Source organism: Trichechus manatus, unplaced genomic scaffold (assembly GCF_000243295.1).
Source record: "Trichechus manatus latirostris isolate Lorelei unplaced genomic scaffold, TriManLat1.0 scaffold00249, whole genome shotgun sequence".
NCBI lineage: Eukaryota > Metazoa > Chordata > Mammalia > Sirenia > Trichechidae > Trichechus > Trichechus manatus.
Genome location: NW_004444185.1, coordinates 1,305,632 through 1,323,326, shown reverse-complemented (window position 1 = coordinate 1,323,326; position 17,695 = coordinate 1,305,632). Strand labels below are relative to the sequence as shown.

Genomic DNA, 17,695 nt, shown 5'->3' with positions numbered 1-17,695 from the left:
TTTGTTTGTTTGTTTATAAATGGGGGTTCTACTATTTTACACCTTTTAAGAACAGGGGCCAAAGTGGGATTATGCATACACCGGCATTGTGCTACTTGCCGGGAAAACAAAGATGAATAAAAAGTAAAACCTATATCCTTGTCCTTGAGGCGCTTTTAGTGTATGAGAGGAGAGACAGTAACAGACATGGGTCTGGGTCTTGCCTGCCCTTGCCCCCTTCGGTGGGAAGTGCCCCTACTAACATGGTGAATCCACCCTCCCCCTGCCCCCAGGGCCTTGGTTGGACCGTGGACTCCTGACCTAAGGAGAACCCACACATTGATTGCCAATGACCTGTTAGAATTTTTTTCTCCACAGCTTGAGGACTCTGGTGCTGAAATGTCATGTGGAGTCAGGGCTGGAAACAGGGTTAGTTATTAGGGAATAGAGACTGCTGGTAACCACTGGCAGGGACACACAGAGAACAGATTTGCTGGTGGTGGGGAGAGACCGCTAAGAGAGGGAGCGGGAGAAGATAAGGGGGGATTGGAGTAAGAGGAAGAGAAAAAAGACGATGGAACGTGTGTCCTGGCCCTTGAAGGATGAGTGGTGTTTGTCAGGGGAGAGAGGGTGAAGAATATTGTTGGTACAAGCAGGGCACAAAGGTGGATGCGTCGTAGGTGGAGTAACGTACAGTGAGAATAGTGTGGGAGGCATGGTGGGGAGTCTGGGGAGGAAGCTAGAAAAATAGGCTATCGGAAAGTTTGGCAGAGTTCTGCTAAGAGATCTGGGTGGTGCAGAGTCATCCAAGGCTATTACGGAAGGAGACTGAGTGTTAAAAAAAAACAAAAACGGAGAAATTGGGGCATAGCAGGGAACCACCTAAGACTACTGATGCTAGAAAACCTGAGAGCAGTAGCAACTGGAATGCAGAAGAAGGGAGAGATTAGCGAGACATTTCAGAACTAAAAGTGACAGAATTTGATGACAGATCAGATATGGGACTTAGTAGAGGATTCAAGAATGAGATTAACTTGATTTCTAGCTTAGCAACCTTAAGGGTGCTGACATTCTTAAATTAGAAAAATAAGACCAGAAGTCAGAACCCAAATTCAGGTTCTGATTATATGTTGAATTGGAGTTACATGGGGGACATTCAGATAGTGACATCAGCAGATGGTGGGAAATAGAAGTATAGACCCGGAGGAGGATGCCATGAGTTATAGATCTGAGCATTATCAGTTGAAGTTATGGGATTACTAAGAGATCTGGGTGGTGAAAAGTCATCCAAGGCTATTAAGGAGGGAGACCGAGTGAGATTATCAAGTAGACGGACCATGATTAGAATTAACTGAGGTGATCATTGTCCATTGAAACCAGGGAAAAAACTGGTAGATCTGGAAAACTCAGGAGCAACTGTGGGGGATTGGGAAGTAACTCTGATAGGGATTTTGAAAGCCTTGTATAAGACCTAGCAGAAGATTAATGTGGAAGTAAGAAAGAAGTGATGGGTATTTTCAAGAAACAAAGGAATATTTCTCATTCCTAAGTGGATATCAGATGATTGACTGAAGATTATTTTCATTTAAAAAGATTTAATTCTCACAATTATTTAAATCAACCTTTATTCAGGGAGGGTCCCTCTCTCCTTTGCATTTAACCATTGTTTTGGAAGAATGAATGGAAAGAGAAAAGTTCAGTTTGGTATTTATTGAACATACAGTATGTCTGGGCGAACGGAATTTGCTACAGATGAGGATGGTTGATGTCTTCATCCCCACTTCCCCTCACCTGGGATCCTGAGCTCTGTTGTCTGTGCAGTTAATATTCAGGTCCTTAGACTCCAGGAGGATATTGGTAGTTCAGTGGTAGAACTCTCACGTTCCATGTGGGAGACCTGGGTTTAATTCCCGGCCAACACACCTTATGCACAGTCACCACCCATCTGTCAGTGGAGGCTTGTGCGTTGCTATGATGCTGAACAGGTTTCAGCAGAGCTTCCAGACTAGGAAGGACTAGGAAGAAAGGCCTGGTGATCTACTTCCAAAAATCAGACAGTGAAAACCCTGTGGATCACACCTATCTGATCTACAACTGATCACGGGGATGGCACAGGACCAGGTAGCATTTTGTTTCGTTGTGGGGTCAGCATAAGCTGAGGACTGACTCCACTGCAGTTAACAGCAGGCCCCAGGAAGGGAAGGCCCAATCAAGTAGCTTTTCCTTTTACATCCCTTGGTCAGCATATAAGGAGTCCTGGGGGCACAGTGGTTAAAGCGCTTGGCTGCTAACTGAAAAGTTGGCGGTTCAAGCCCACCAGCCGCTCCATGGGAGAATGATGTGGCAGTCTGCTTCCGTAAAGATTTACATCCCTGGAAACCCTTTGGGGCAGTTCTACTCTATCCTGTAGGGTCGCTATGAGTCAGAATCGACTCGATGGCAGTGGGTTTGGTTTTTTGGGGGTCCGCATATGCGAGGTTTACTCAGTTGAGTGATGACATCTTTTTGTAATTTGGTGTTTAATCTGCTTCCTTAGGGTCTCATGAATTTTCTCCCATTAAAGACCCTTTCATTGACACTACACGGAATTACATGTAGCTACAGAGTCATCCTAGTGGCCTTGGTTCTCCTTTGGAACACTCTAGATAATTCCACTTATCCCGGAGAACTATCAACTAGATTTTTCAAGTCATGTGGCAACGTGCCAGGGGAAATCTTTGTCTGACTAAAAGACTCAGAGTAATGGTGGATATAACTTATTGCTATTTTCGAAAAGCTGTTGAGACGATTCCAACTAAGCCTATTAGAAAAAAAACCCAGAGTCATGTGGCACTGCATGAGGAGAGGGACCAAACAGCTTCCCTGCTCTGGCTATACAATGTCCACCATGAAAGACAGATCTTAGTTAACATTGTACAGTAGAAGATTGTCCCTGGTTTTCAGACAGTGCTTTAAAACAACAACAGTAATAGTAACAAACCTAAAAAAAAGAATGTGTCACCCCATCCCTTTATGTGGAACCAGCCTCCCATCCTGCATACCCTGTTACTAGTCCCCTGAATGAAAGCTCAGCTGTGTAGTGAAGTCCCCTCATCTCTGCTCCTCAGTTAGCTGACCCCCACTTGGCCAGTCCTAAGACTCATTCACTTGGGCCTATTTCAAAGACCCCTTGGTATCTGCTTCTGCAGTCCAGACTGCTGCACCTGGGCTCTACAGCTCAGCTGCACCTAGTGCACCTTCGCTTCCAGCTCTGACTGCTTCTTGGGTCCATCCTGGGGCAGGGGGGCCAGAATCCCACCTGTCTGGCCAGCCCTGTTCCCTCGTCTCCCAGGGAAGAGGGACTCGCCAAAATGTGGCAGCACCCTTAGTCGAAAAAAAATACTGAATAAGAACTTTTGCCAGTCATTTTTACGTCTTAGTGCTTTCTTTTCCTTATTTGTAAGAAACCTTCCTAATAAATACCTGCCTTGACTCCTTCACAGGTTTTTGCATAAATTAGATGAGGTAATGGAAGGCAAAGCACCTTAAAAGCAGCACCTACCATCCTGGGCATTTTCCAAACCATTTGTGAAGGCTCTTGCCTCATGAAGCAGCAAGTGTGCAGCCAGTCTCCTGCAGAGGCTCTCTAACCACATGACGCCAGTGATGGACGTTCACGGCTCTCTGGCTGCCCTTCCGCGTCAGGGCTTTCCTGCCACTCCAGCCTTGGCCCTTGCACCTGCCCACTCAGACCATTGTTGTCAGTTCCTGTCTAGTTGATTCTGACTCAAACCTTAGGTCTCACCAGACTGGACTTTTTGTCTTTCTGAAGCCCTCTCTTTGCTCTTCTGCCTTGCTGTCTCTGTGCCTCCTCTTTCCTGCCATGAATGCTACCTGTTCCCGATCTCCTCCTGTGAAGATTCCTCCCACTCTTCAAATGTCAGCTGCCATTTTAGATGTGTATTAGTTTTTGATAGCTAAGTAACAAATTGCCACAAACTTAGCGGCCTCAAACCACACGTTTATTATCTCCCATTTTCTGGGGTCAGGAGTCTAGACATGGCTCCTCTGGGTTCTCTGCATCAGGGTCTCACAAGGCAGCAGTTCAGGTGTGTTGGTTATCTGAAGGCTCAGCTAGGAAAAGGTCAGCTTCCAAGCTCATGTGGTCGTTGGCCAGATTGAGCTCCTTGTAGACTTTTGGACTTTGGGCCTCATTTCCTTGGCGACTGTTGCCTGGAGCCTGCCCTCAGCTCCTTGTCACATAGGCCTCTATATATGGCAGCTTGCATCCTCAGATCCAGCAAGGGAGTCTGCTAGCAAGACAGAAGTTACAGTCTAATGTTACCTAATCATGGAAGTGATATCCACCACCTTTGCCATATTCTGTTTATTAGAAGCAAGTCACAGGTCCTGCCCATGCTCAGGGGCAGGGGACTATATACAAGGGCATGGATTCCAGGAGGCTGAGGTCGTGGGAGTCATCTTAGAGTCTGCTTGCCGTAAGATGTTTCCGCCACAAGCCTTTACTTCTTCAACAAGATGTGTGCGCTTTCCTTTCTGTGACTCTTCTTTATGTCTAATGTTGTTGTTGTTTACATTTCATGACTGGTAGTCTTATGGTTGAATATTGTTTATCTCCCTCATTTAACTGTGTTTGCTAGTCTTTAATCCACTTGTAAACCTCCACAACAGTATTTAGCAAATGTACTGCAGAAGACTCCCCTTCCTTCCTCCTAAAGAAGGACCGGATCAGTCGCTCTACTGTTTAATACTTGAGCCCTTTTTCTCCACAGTAACCTTAAAGGATCTATTATAAAATCTTGAGATTCGCTAATTTGGCATCAAAAGCAATGAATCAGACATGTCTACATAACCTGGCTGGAGTGATCTGCCTTAGCCTGATTTGCATTCAGAGCGAGAGCTTGTTACCTTATTAAGGAGAAGCAGTTCTCCATCAGAGATGCTTCAAACATTAGCTGTTTTTGAGTGGAGCATTGTTCTGTTTTCTTGGGGGCCTGATGGAACCCAGAAATGATGTACTCTATAAAAATCAACTTATTCCTCTTCTTTAAACTCTCTGGTTTCTTTTGTCTTGGGATGATCACTTTATGGGCCTCCTATTTTTAGATCACAGCAAATGGATTGAAAAAGAGGACTGGCTCTTGGGGAAGCAGCATTGTAATTCTTTTCCTTTTGCTTAAGAAATGGGCCAGATCTCATTGTCCCTGCTGGTGATGTCCGATGGGGTGAATGTCAAATGTGCTGTAAGAGGCTTGGATGAGAGACTTATATGTTTGACGTATGTAGGCTCACAGACTTAAAGCCTAGCCAGAGGCATCGAGTCTAGCTCCCCATGCTGTAAGGCCAATCTCTACTTAATCCTCCACGATAGCTTATCACCTGTTCCATTTTTTGAATCGTTGATAGGTATTTTTTAGAAGGCAGGTAAAGAAACACCAATCTGGTTTTAGTAAACTCTGTGTTTCTGGTGTTGAAATGATCACAGTAAGATGGTGAAGCTTGGCCCCTTTAAGAAAAACTCAGTCGGAAGTCACCTTAAAACTTGGAGGAACCATTCATCTGTTGAAAAAGATGCAGACTTAGTAACTGAAAGCCAGCTGTAGAGGGAAGCACAGAAGTGTGTTATGTGCCTCCATTTTCGGTCTTTGGGGAGCCATGAGGTTGAAAGCCAATTAAAGCTTTAATAGAGAGAAATTTAAAAGTGGTTTCTCCTGGGCAAGAGAAAGATTTGGAGCAGAGAGTGCTTGGAGAAAACAGGAGGTGTTGAAGGTGTAATTAGTACAGTTAGCAGCTGGGGATGGGAATTAGTGCAAAGTCCCGTCTGAGAAAGGACACAGGTTTGGGCCCCAAAGCTGTGGCTCAGCGCGTGCTCAGGCCCCTGAGGCCCCGGCGTGGTCAGCCTTACGGGGAGTCTGAGCAAATCCTGCCACTGTGAGCGCCTACCTCCTTCATTGTCATCAGTCCGTAAATTAGAACAGGGCTGGAAAATCAGGTAATGAGGGATTGTTTTTTTCTCTTAATGCTTGGGTATTAGCTTCCTTTTAGTTCCGTTTATTCAGCCTGTTACTCGTTATGTTGAGGCCTTCTTTCGCCTGCTTCTGCCCATCTGTCTACTCTCAGATCATGTTTTCATCTAATTGATATTCCCAACCTCTACCCCAGGGTCTAGAATCATAGCCCCAGCTTACAAAGACGACTTCATCATACTTATATCCCACTGTCATCCCAAACTCAACATGTGTCCAAAACAGAAATGACAGCTCTCTCAGTATGTATCATCCAGGCAAATCTCTCTCAGAAATCCTGTTTTCTTTTCCATCCCCACTTCCATCAGAGAAACAATGAAGCTGGCGTTTCTTTGTCCTCCTGTCTGAGGTTAATCCCTTCCCCTTGGTCTCTGAATCCCATCCCTTCCTGCTCAGGGACCCCTCCCTTTTATAATTGTGCCCACTGCAACCACACCTTCTTACTGGCTCCTTCCCATCAGCAATTAATCATGTCCAAGCTTCCCTTATCTTAAAAAAATAAAGTGTCCTGATTGCTCTCACCCGCTCCGGTATCCACCCTGCCTTGCCCCTCTCCCTCACAGCCAGACTTCCTGACACTGTTCTGCACCCTCACCCCACAGCCCCCTCCCACTCAGTTTCCATGCACAAGGTTCTTCTGACTTCATACTGTTGCTTTTATCAAAGTCCGTCTCCCCTCAGTCACCTCTGAGCTTGTCACTGAGGCTGCACTGCTGACCAGCTCTCCCTATTGAAATGCGTGCTGGCTTTGGCTTCGGTGAGCCCCACGCCAGCCTGCTTTTTCTCCTGCCTCTTGGACCGCACCGCAGTTTCCTCTGCAGGCTTTTCTGCTTTTGCATTTCTCTCCTGGTGGTGTTTGTCACTGTTCTGTCTTAGGAGCTCTTCCCTTCTGAGCAATCCCTGAGGGAGCCAGCCCACACATTCATTTGCTCTTTGTACGCATCCAGTCCAGACCTTTCTCTTAAGCACCAGCTGTAACATCTAACAGCTGAAACTCAGTGAGTCTTACATCTTCCGGCGCTCGCCGGAAGACGCCCTTCCTTGGTGGTTCATTGTTCATGGTCTGTAGTGTGCGTTAGAGTCACCTGGCCAAAACCAAACCAGAGCCCTGGTGGCACAGTGGTTAAGAGCTCAGCTGCTAACCAAAAGGTCGGCAGTTCGAATCCACCAGCTGCTTCTTGGAAACCCCCATGGGGGCTTGTTAGAACCTAGAGTGCTGGGCCCCACCCCCAGAGATTTTGAGTCAGTAGGTCTTGGATGGGGCCTGAGAATGTGCATTTTTCTGTAAGTTCCCAGGTGGTGCTGCTGGTCAGGGAAGCATATTTTGAGAACCTCTGTTATAAGGAAATTTAACAGTCTTCTCTACTCCTTCTTGTTGTTGTGTGCTGTGGAGTTGATTCTGACTCCTAGCAACACCATAGGACAGAGTTGAACTGTCCCATTAGGTTTCCTAGGCTGTAATCTTTATGAGCAGATCACCATGTCTTTTTCCCGCAGAGCTGCTAGTAAGTTCTAACTGCTGACCTTTCGCTTAACCACTGTGCTACCAGGGCTCCTTACTCTCCCGTATACATCCCCCAACCCCAAATCCCCACTAGCATCTAAGTAATCATGTCAGTTTGCCTTTTTAAATATCTCTGTATCCAGGACTGTCCATCCCCTTGGCCGTTACTCTGATTTACTGTAGGAACCCACTGACTGGTCTTCCTGCCTCCAGGATCACTTCTCCTAAATCTGTTTCTCAGACAGCAGCCAGTGCAAGCTTCTTAATGTATGAATCTGCATTCTTCTATAGCTCTCCATTAACTTTTGGGATAAATCCAGACTCCTTAGTGTTGAGCCAGCCTCTGGCTAGCTGTATAGCACCATTTCTTGTCCCTCCATGAAGCAGTGGTGGTTCAGTGGTAATATTCTCACCTCTCATACAGGAGACCTGGGTTTGATTCCTGACCAATGCATCTCACGCTTAGTAGAGGCTTATGTGTTGCTATGATACTGTATAGGTTTCAGTGGCGCTACTAGACTAAGGCAGACTAGGAAGAAAGGCCTGGCAGGCTACTTCTGAAAATCAGCCAGTGCAAGTCCTGTGGATCACAGCGATCTTATCTGCATCTGGTTATGGGGATGGTGCAGGACTGGGCAGCATTTTGTTCCATTGTGTGTGGGGTCACTGTGAGTTGAGGGGCCAGCTTGACGGCAGCTGACAACGGCAACAACTTGTCCCTCCTTACTTCACACAGCATACATCAGGTGTACAGAAAAGTGTGTGCAATTTAAATATATAGGGATTATTGAGTGTTTACTGTGTTCCAGCCACTGTAGCACATTTATGCATATTAATTTTATTGAATCATCCCATTAACCCTGTAAGGTGGGTTGCATTTTCCAGATGAGGCAGTGTGACCCAGCCTATAATGTTGCCAACATCCTGCACACCAGTCCTGTCCAATCAGTTGTAATGACCCTGTCCAGGGTAATAAGGGACACTCACTTAAAACTCAGTGCAAGAGCTAATAATAATCAGAACGTGAACAGTGTCTAACCATTGTGGTTAATATACTTTGTACCAGAGCATCATATGTAAACACATAACTCATGTAAATATTCCTTGACATACAAAAGAGGAAATCTAGCAAACAGAAGTAACTTGTTCAAGGCCACATAATTCAGGGATGCAGGACCTAGATTTGAATTTAGGTCTTGTGACTCCAAAGCTCATGCTTTTAACTTCCCTGTCATCCCTATAAGGAGCCCTGGTGGCGCAATGGTTAAGTGCTTAGCTGCTAACCAAAAGATCGGCAGTTTGAACCCACCCAGCGGTTCCGTGGGAAGAAGACCTGGCAATCTGCTTCCATAAAGATTTCAGCCTAGGAAACCCTAAGGAACAGTTCTACTCTGTCATACGGGGTTTCTGTGACTTGACGGCACCTAACATTAACAACAACATCGTCCCTATGGGAAGAAGCAATTAAATTATATAAAGAGAGCTGTTGATTATTTGACAGTTTCTAAAATTTAAAGTCCTTCAATGTTTGTCTATTAACCAAATTAGAGGATTTTTGGCAACACCCCACCTTCATTAAAACCCACCCACATGCACCCATCTTTCTTCCAGATCCCATCATGCTGTGGTGGAAGGAGCTTGGACGTGGAGTCAGACTGGCTTCTGACACCCCTCTGCTACCACCTCCTTGGATGAACCCTGGAATAAGTTATTTTACCTCCTTGAACTGCTGATTGCTCTTCCCTGAAACTCAGGATAATACTACTTCCCTCATGGGATTGCTGAGAAGAATCAATGTGAGAGTACCTGCCTCCTCTCTCCATCCCTTGTGCTGCTGTCAGTATTAGTTAAGTGTAAGCAGTCAGCATCAGGCACTATTGTGTAACTTCCTTACTGTCTTTCTGCTTGTGTTTCCTGCAGAGATTGCCACCGCCTTCCTCTATACCCTCACCTCTATCATTGCCCCCCATCTATGCGCTACACTGCCACCTGAAAAATATTCCTAAAATACAAATCCTAGAGACTTCTTGTTAATAGTAATGGTGGTCTAGATTATCCAGACCAGCCCTCTCACTGAAACAACTAAAAAATCTATATAAAATGTAAGAAATATTTTCTTAAAGCGTCAGAGAGCTAATGGGCATTACCAGCTTAAAACTGGAATCAAGAACTAAGAGGGCATTGCAGATTTGACTAGTGAGAATGGGGGACAGAAATCATAGCCCAGATTTCTCAAAAGAAATTGGGACCTCAAAGGGCTACACTATCAGGGTGAGGGTAAACCTGAAACATACCAGCTTTCACATAGAATTGCAGCCCAGGTTCAAGCTGATCATGTCAACCAAAGAATCTAGAGTCTTGAATTGGTTTAAAGAGTGGTTGTGCCTCTGGGCATCCAGCAAGATCAAGTGGAAATTCTTTTAAAAGGAAGATTTCTTCAACCTAGGCCTCAAATTATTCAGTGACCAGTACGTAAATGTAACCAGGCACTCAAGAATACCAGACTCCAAGGACAAGAACCATCAGAAACCACAAACAACAGAAACAGACCTGCAAAAATGTCATCAGATGTTAGAATCATCACAGTCTAAAAAACTACTCTGCTTCCTGTGTTTAAAGAAGTAAGTTTGAAGATAGCTGCAAAGAATAGGAAGCTATGAAAAGTGACATAGCAAATTGGAAAAGGAACCAAGTAAAGCTTCTGGAAACACACATTACAGCATGAAATTGCAAACTCAGTGGATGAGGAAAAATATATATTGAAGTAGATAGTTTGAAGAAGAAAAATTAGTGGATGGGTTTAATAGCAGATTGGATAAAGCTGAAGAGAAAATTAGCAAACTAGAAGACAGATAAGAAAAAACTATCCAGAATATAGCACAGGGGAACAGAGACAGAAAATACAGAGGAGAAGCCAAGAGATCTAGAGAATAGACTACCAAAAACCAAACAAACCCATTGCTGTCAAGTCAATTTGGACTCACAGCAACCTTATAGGACAGAGTAGAACTGCCTCATAGGGTTTCCAAGGAGCAGCTGGTGGATTCAAACTGCCAACCTTTTGGTTAGCAACCGAGCTTTTAACCACCGCATCACTAGGGCTACGGGGAACATAATAAAGCCAAGAAAACCAAACCTGTTGCTGTCGAGTCGATTTGGACCCATAGAGATCCTTGAGGACAGAGTAGAACTGCCCTATAGGGTTTCCAAGGAGCTGCTGGTAGATTTGAACGCTGACCTTTTGGTTAGCAGTCAAGCTTTTAACCAGTGCCCCACCAGGGCTCCAGAGAATAAAGTAAGAAGGTTATAAGTTTCATAAGAATTCCAGAAAGAGATGAGAGAGTAATTGGGCAAAGGTGAGACTTGAAAAGAGAATGGCTTAGATTTTCCATAACAAGTGAGATGCCAGTCCACAGATTTAAGAAGATCAATGAAGGTGCAAAGTAGAATTAAAAAAAAGAAAAAAAAAAAGAAATTCAAACCTAGATAGATGAAGATGAAACTACAGAAAACTAAAGGCAAAGAGAAAAATTTAAAAGCAGCTAGAGAAAAAAGATTATCTTCAAAGGCGCAATAGACTATTGACATCTCATCAAATACTATTCTGATCATGTTATTCTACGCTTAAAATCTCCAATGGCTCCCCACCTCCAAAATATAAAGTACATTCTCTTCTGCACATCACATGTGGCCTTTCTTGATCTGGTCCCTGCCATGTGTTTAGGCACATAGAGCCTTCCTCCCTTTCAGATTACTCTTGATTGTATGCCTTCACATATGCTGTTTCCTTTTTGGAATGCTCCCCATCCCCATCCACCCAGCTGGCTCCTACTCAGCCTTCCCATTTTCAGCCCACGGTTAGCTGCTCTGTCAAACTCTACTCGACCCCCTTCTCATTGTCCTTGGGCATGCTGCTTGCCAGCAATCTCTGGCATCATGGGCTTTAAATATTTGTTTTCATTTTTATCTCATTTCTATCACATGAGCTGTCTGAGGACACCTAAATATTATCTTAACGTAGGTCTCCAGTGGCTCTTCCCATAATGCTTTGATTCTTGCTTTCGTGGAAAACAGGCCACTGCAGGCAGCACCAGGATCCCTGCACGCTCTCGTTGACTGGCTGTGAGATTCAAGTTAAGTGACTCTTCCTCTTCATGACCTGTTTCCTCTGTGAAACTGAAATAACAATACACGCTTTACTCATAGTATAACCTTGTGGTGCGGGTCAAATGAGGTTATGTCAGTGAATTTGCTTTGAACACTGTGACACCAGACAGTTTCATTCGGCAGTGTTAGATTCATTTCCAAGTGGGAGACTCTTGGGGGCTGGAGATTTTGTGAAGAAGGGAACTCATTGGTGCCCCTCAAGACTGCCCCCTGAGCCTTGGCCCTGGCAGGAGCCAGATGTGGGGGTGCTAGAATGATTGTCAGCATTCGACCATGCCTGGCAGGCTTGCACTGTAGCAAAATATTATTCACAGCGAAGCTTACCTGCGCCTGGTAGGACTTAGGTCATCATGTCTACATTTCATTGAGGTGGGGCCCATAATTCTGGTTGGTTCATTTTGAGAGATCTGAACGGGACATATTTTCATTTACAAATGTGTGTTCCGGTTTTCATTGAGTTCTTGTTGGAAATTGGAAATTTCCATGACCATTCAGAGATGGAAAAGACTTGGGTTTGTCAGAGTTTGTCATTCTTTTAATTGAATAGATTGAAACACACTTTTGAGCCCATTTCCTTGCTTCTTCCTCCTTATTGCCCCCACTAGTCTCACAGTCTAAGCCTCCGAAAAATTTTCAGCACATTCGTAATGTGTTAAGAGTTATCAGACTTGTCGGCAGTCAGTCTGTTGTGTTTATGTAAGATGGCCAAATCAGAATAATTTTTCTTAGCAAATAAGGTATTAGGTTTTACTTGTTGGATGTAAGTGGCAATGCCAGCTTCATCAGACCATGACATTTTACTTCTTAACGGTAGAACGGAAGTTTCCAATCATCTATAGAAAGAGAGGGGGATTTCACTGGACTTTTCTTTCTAGAATGTTTCTCAGGGAATATAACGAACAGTTGTTTATTTTAGTATCATGTCTAATTTTCAGAAAATTCTTGCTTTTAGATGAAGAATTTGGTAGTCGCTAGCTTCTAGAATTATTTTAACTAGAGGGGATCAGCTCTGCTTCAGTGTGGTAAAACTGAAGACTGGGACACAAAATCTTTCCTCCCGTTGAAGAGCACCAGTAACTATTCTAGTCATTCATCATGGAGTTTTATTACTCTGTCAAAACATTCTTCCTGATATGCAGTCAAAAGCATCTGTAATTTAAGCCCATTTTTTTCATGTTGTCTTCCTAGTGATGAAGACATACCGAGCAGCTTCCTTCTCAGAAATCTCTCTCTGATCTTGTCTCTGTTCACCCTCCTTCCCATTATCTTCATTGACGTTCTGATTAGGTCTCGCCTAGACTGTGACCCCAGCTTTCTGAGAACTTTACTGCTATTGTGTCTCCACTCCAGTGTGCTACCGAATCCATAGCCCTCAAATATAGATGTGATATATAACTCTTGAGAGAAAAATTCCCCTGGCCTTTGTAAGGCCTTACAAGATAGTGTCCAAGCCTGTCAGTTTATCATCTGGACCTGTATGTTAGAAAGTAGGTTCTGCTGAGAATAGCATTAAATCCTAAAATGTCAATGGCTTAAGCAAGAAGGATGTTTATTTCTATCTCACATAAGAGAGATAGGCAGGCAGGACTTACAGGATAGCTCTGCAGTTTGCAGGCTCATTCTGTCATGCTTCTCTGCGTAGTAGAAAGCACCCTTGGCCTCTAGCTTCATGGCCCAAGATGAATGCTTGAGGTCCAGCAGTCACATCCACCTTCCAGCCAGCAGGAAGGAGGAAAGAGGAGAGGCTGGGCCTCCTCCCTTTAAGAACATTTCCTGGAAGTCGCTCCCAACACTTTCATTTGCATCTTATTGGCTAAGACACAGGCCACTCCTAGTTGCAAGAAGACTGAGGTAGTCTTTTAGCTAGAACTCTGGTTTTCACCTTCTCCTCTAGTCTTTCCTGTGCCAGTAAATGATGTCACCATCGACCTGGTTGTAGATGCCAGAAAGTTGGAAATAACCCTTTACTTCTCATGTCCAATAATCCTTAAGCTCTCATATTTAATTCCCACCAAGTCTATCAGTTCAACTCCAAATTTTATCTGCAATTGATCCTTGGAATTGCACCCCAGTGCCTGTATCATGGAGCTCTTCCGTCTTGCCTGGGCTCCTGCGGTGGCTCTTAACTGCTCTCCCTATAGCTTCTTTTAGCCTGCTCTCATCTCCCTTGGGTAGTGGCACTTCCTTGCACAAAATCTTTTGCCAACCTCCCATTGTAGTTAGGTTTAAATTCAGAATTTTTATCATGCCCTGCATGGCCCCACCTGGCTTGACTTGGGTCTACCTCTTGGTCTCATGTCCTGCCAGTCTCGTTCTTGCTCACTGCACTCTGGCCACATGATTTTCTTTCTGTTCCTTGATTTTGCCAAGAACATCCTACCTCTTTTCTTCCTACATGCCATTTCCCACCCCAGATCCTTTGTCCCCTTCTTCGCTCCTACACACACCAGAGTCCTAAATGTTGCTTACGCAGAAGCCTTCCCTGACCTCTAATCTAAATCTTGTGTGTTCTTTCCCTGCCTCGTTGAGGCTGTTCTTTCCACCTCGGCATTCATCACAATTTATAATTTCATATTAATCCGTTATTTAATCTTGTTCCCACATTAGACTCTGTTCCATGAGGACAGGGACTGTATTTCTTTTCATCACCCCTGAATCCTCAATGCCCAGAGCTCAGTAAGTACATGAGGAGTAAACAAATAAATGATCTTGTGATTCAGCCATCTGTGATTAAATAATGTGCTGGATTCCCTTATTAAACGGACAGCTTTGTTGCTCAGGATGGTAAGACATAGTTGTTGGAAACCCATTGAGGTGATTCACCTTTCCAACCTGGTGCTGTGTTTCTTCACATTCATTGACCACACCTCTGATTCTCACTTGTAAGGCTATAAACTTCCGTGTAATTTATTAGGATACATCTTTGTCTGAACAAAGCCTTATTTCTGCCAGGGTTTCCTTATGAGCTCAGAACATGAGAAAAATCATGTTCAGGTGTGAGATCTGAAAATCACGGTTGGGCTCACTTCCTTGGCTTGCCTTTTTTTTTTGGCTGTAGCCTGTCATAAACTTCGGAACAGAAGACTGGCTTGTTGTTGGGCTGGAATCTGAAGCAAGTCATCGAAGGTGGCATCATCAGTGGTCGTCTCAGAAAGGTGCCTGTGTGGGCTCGGGCTGCCTCTGGCAAACCAGCCCTCACTACCGTCTTGAGGTCAACAGCGCACATATCGGGTATCTAAGTAGGGTGTACTTGTTCATGACAATTCCAGCCTCCTGTTCTCTCCTTGGAGCCCTGGTGGCATAGTGGTTAAGTGCTATGGCTGTTAACCAAAAGGTCAGCAGTTCAAATCCACAGGCTGCTCCTTGGAAACCCTATGGGGCAGTTCTACTCTGTCCTGTAGTGTCACTTTGAGTCAGAATGGGTATTCTTTCCTTAATTACTTTGTTCTGGAGAACATCTTGGCACAGGATGCTATAGAGTAGATCGACAATGTATGTGGGTTTTTTTTCTCCCTAAGATTGTAAAAGATGTTCTAGAAGCATCTGATGATTTTGGAATCCTGAACATGTCTAAAATAAAAGATTTTACTTTTGGACAGATAGGGTGATTGAGGATGGGAAAGTTTTTGTTTTTTTTTTTTCTTTTTGGAAAACCGTGAGAATTCTGCTTTCAGTGGGCACTTTGGTAGGTAAATGATTTCAGCATAGATGGAAAAGCAAGCAGTTGATCATTCTTAAGCCCCAGTAGGTTAGATCGTGTCAGTGTTTCTAGAATACGCCCAGAATGGTAAAAGTTGGCTTTAAGCTGAGCCTTTGCTAAGAGGTAGCCAGTCCTGAAAGGATTTATTTATTTATTTTGGCCTTTGGTAATGTTTAAATGATGATAAGTTTAAGTCTCACTTAGCTATCTGGAGTGGGTCCCACATGAATTGGTTGTGGCCCTTAGAATCCAGAAACTCCAATGTAGTTGGATGAGTTTTTTTTTTTTTTTTTGATGTGTGTGTGTGGGGAATCTAATGTAACAAAAGAAAATACAAAATATTAAACGTTCAGAAGTGTGTAATTTGCTGCTTGTGTACTTGAGGGTTTTTAATACCTCTGGTATGGAGCCTAACTGCCTCTTTACTGGGGAGATGTGGTTTCCGTTTCTTGGGTGAATGTGCATTTTATAAGTTTTTTTAAAAAGGAAATTAAACATTAAAATACTTTAAGTACTTTACTCTTTATATAATGTCACTAAGAAAAGCCAGGAAAATCAGGGTTGGGGTTTTTTTTTTTTTTTTTTTTTAATTAAATTTATTTACCACCATTTTGTTTGTAATGGCTAGTTCCAAAGTACTTTAAAAGTTAACATTTGATTTTGTTTTTATTTCAGCAGATGTGCATAATAAATTACCTATCTCTATTCTTCACTGTGGCCTGGGGCAGTGTTTAATAACATCGAGTGTTTTGGCATTTTATCACACAGATGATTTAGTTTAATTCAACATGGCTTCGTGCTCTCCATTTGTATGATGCTTATTAGCATAAGCAAAATGTTAACTAGATAAAACGTGGCCTGCGGAGGCTAAATGCTCATTGTGAGCATTAATGCAAGTACGTGATATGATTGACCTTAGCCCCTTTACTTAGTTGCCATGGGCCCGGGTTTCCTGTTCTGTAAAATGAGTAGTTTAGGGTAAATGGGATCCAAGAATCCTTCCAGCTCTGTATGCCTAATGGATATGTCTAACGAATTCCTCCTCTTCTCTCTCTCTCTCTGTTTTCTCTCTTTAATTTAGGAAGAGAGAATGCTGGGGCACCAATTACAAAGGAGGAGGATGCCTTCACATCACAAGATTCAAGAGCTTCCCCTGAGAAGTCACTGCAAAAATCAGCAAAGGTCATTGTCTGCAGATTTTCTCCGCTTGTCCAAGTGGCTGTCACCTGAGCTGCTTGTCCCAGGCCCCTCATGTGATGCAGTGAGGACTATAGGTGGTCAGTTGATTAGAAAAGTCGTTAGAAGCAGGGAATCATACAAAGTGTTTTTTTTCTTTTTATAACTTTAAACATATAAAGATGTATTCATTTGCCTGTCTTTGGATGAAGAGCCAGGACCATTTCTTTGAGTGTGAGTGTGTTGACTGGAGTTCTGCATTCTCTTTCTTGCTTAAACCACATTCAGAATATGGCATCTCTTGGTATTTAGAATGAAAATTTAGATACACTGGTGAAGCATTATGAATGTAGATAGCTCCTAGATTTTTACATTTTTTGGCTCTACTTCTTTTTTGATTGTTGTCATGTCCATTTATATTTCAAAAGTAAATTTTTAATAATAAATCTTCAAAATCTTTTTTCAAAACATTCAATTTGGTTATCACAGAAATTTCTTTTGCATTCCTGTTTTATTGTTTTGCATAATTCAACTTTATTTCTTAATAATACATGCTTCTGGCATATCCTGATATGGAATCAAACGGCTGACTCTAGCTACACAAATAGCTGAGGTGGAAGAAGTGATAGAAAGACGAAGTGTCCAGTGGCATCATTGCATGAGGCTCCGTGTACCATAGGCATCCGTCAGCGGGTTTAACCTGGGAATACAGTGTGGTCACTTTATCCAACTAGTTAAGAGAGTGTCTCCTGCATCTTGACATGAGGAATTTTTAAATTGTATTGCATGTATGTTATCCCAGTTGCTTGCCCAGTTATCTAGCTCTTTCAATAAGCAGTTTGGGTATTAACCTCATACCAGGCAACATGCTTGCTGGCTCACAGGCCTGTTTTATTTGACCTGTGCAGTATTTTAAAATTTTGACTTAGTAGATTACTTAAAAAACAAACAAACAAAAAAAAAAAACAGAAAACTTCTGCCTTTTCCTGTCAAAACAGAACACCTGGCAACACTGGGCCACATTTCTAAAGGACTTCTAGTCAGTCATGGCTGAGTAGAGGCAAACCTCTGCAGATGGAACATACGTTCTGTAACTTGCTGGTGCCCCAGTGGTGCCCTCTCTCTCATTTTCCCCTGACCCAT

At 43.4% G+C, this 17,695-nt stretch overlaps 1 long non-coding RNA gene across 1 annotated transcript; it reads left to right on the top strand.

Moving 5' to 3' along the window:
* The first annotated feature begins 9,136 nt into the window (after positions 1–9,136).
* LOC111819026 (uncharacterized) lies at positions 9,137–16,768 on the top strand. Its single transcript, XR_002822831.1, has 3 exons — positions 9,137–9,305; positions 11,584–11,642; positions 16,458–16,768. It is a non-coding gene; the product is annotated as an uncharacterized LOC111819026 (long non-coding RNA).
* Positions 16,769–17,695: the final 927 nt, after the last annotated feature.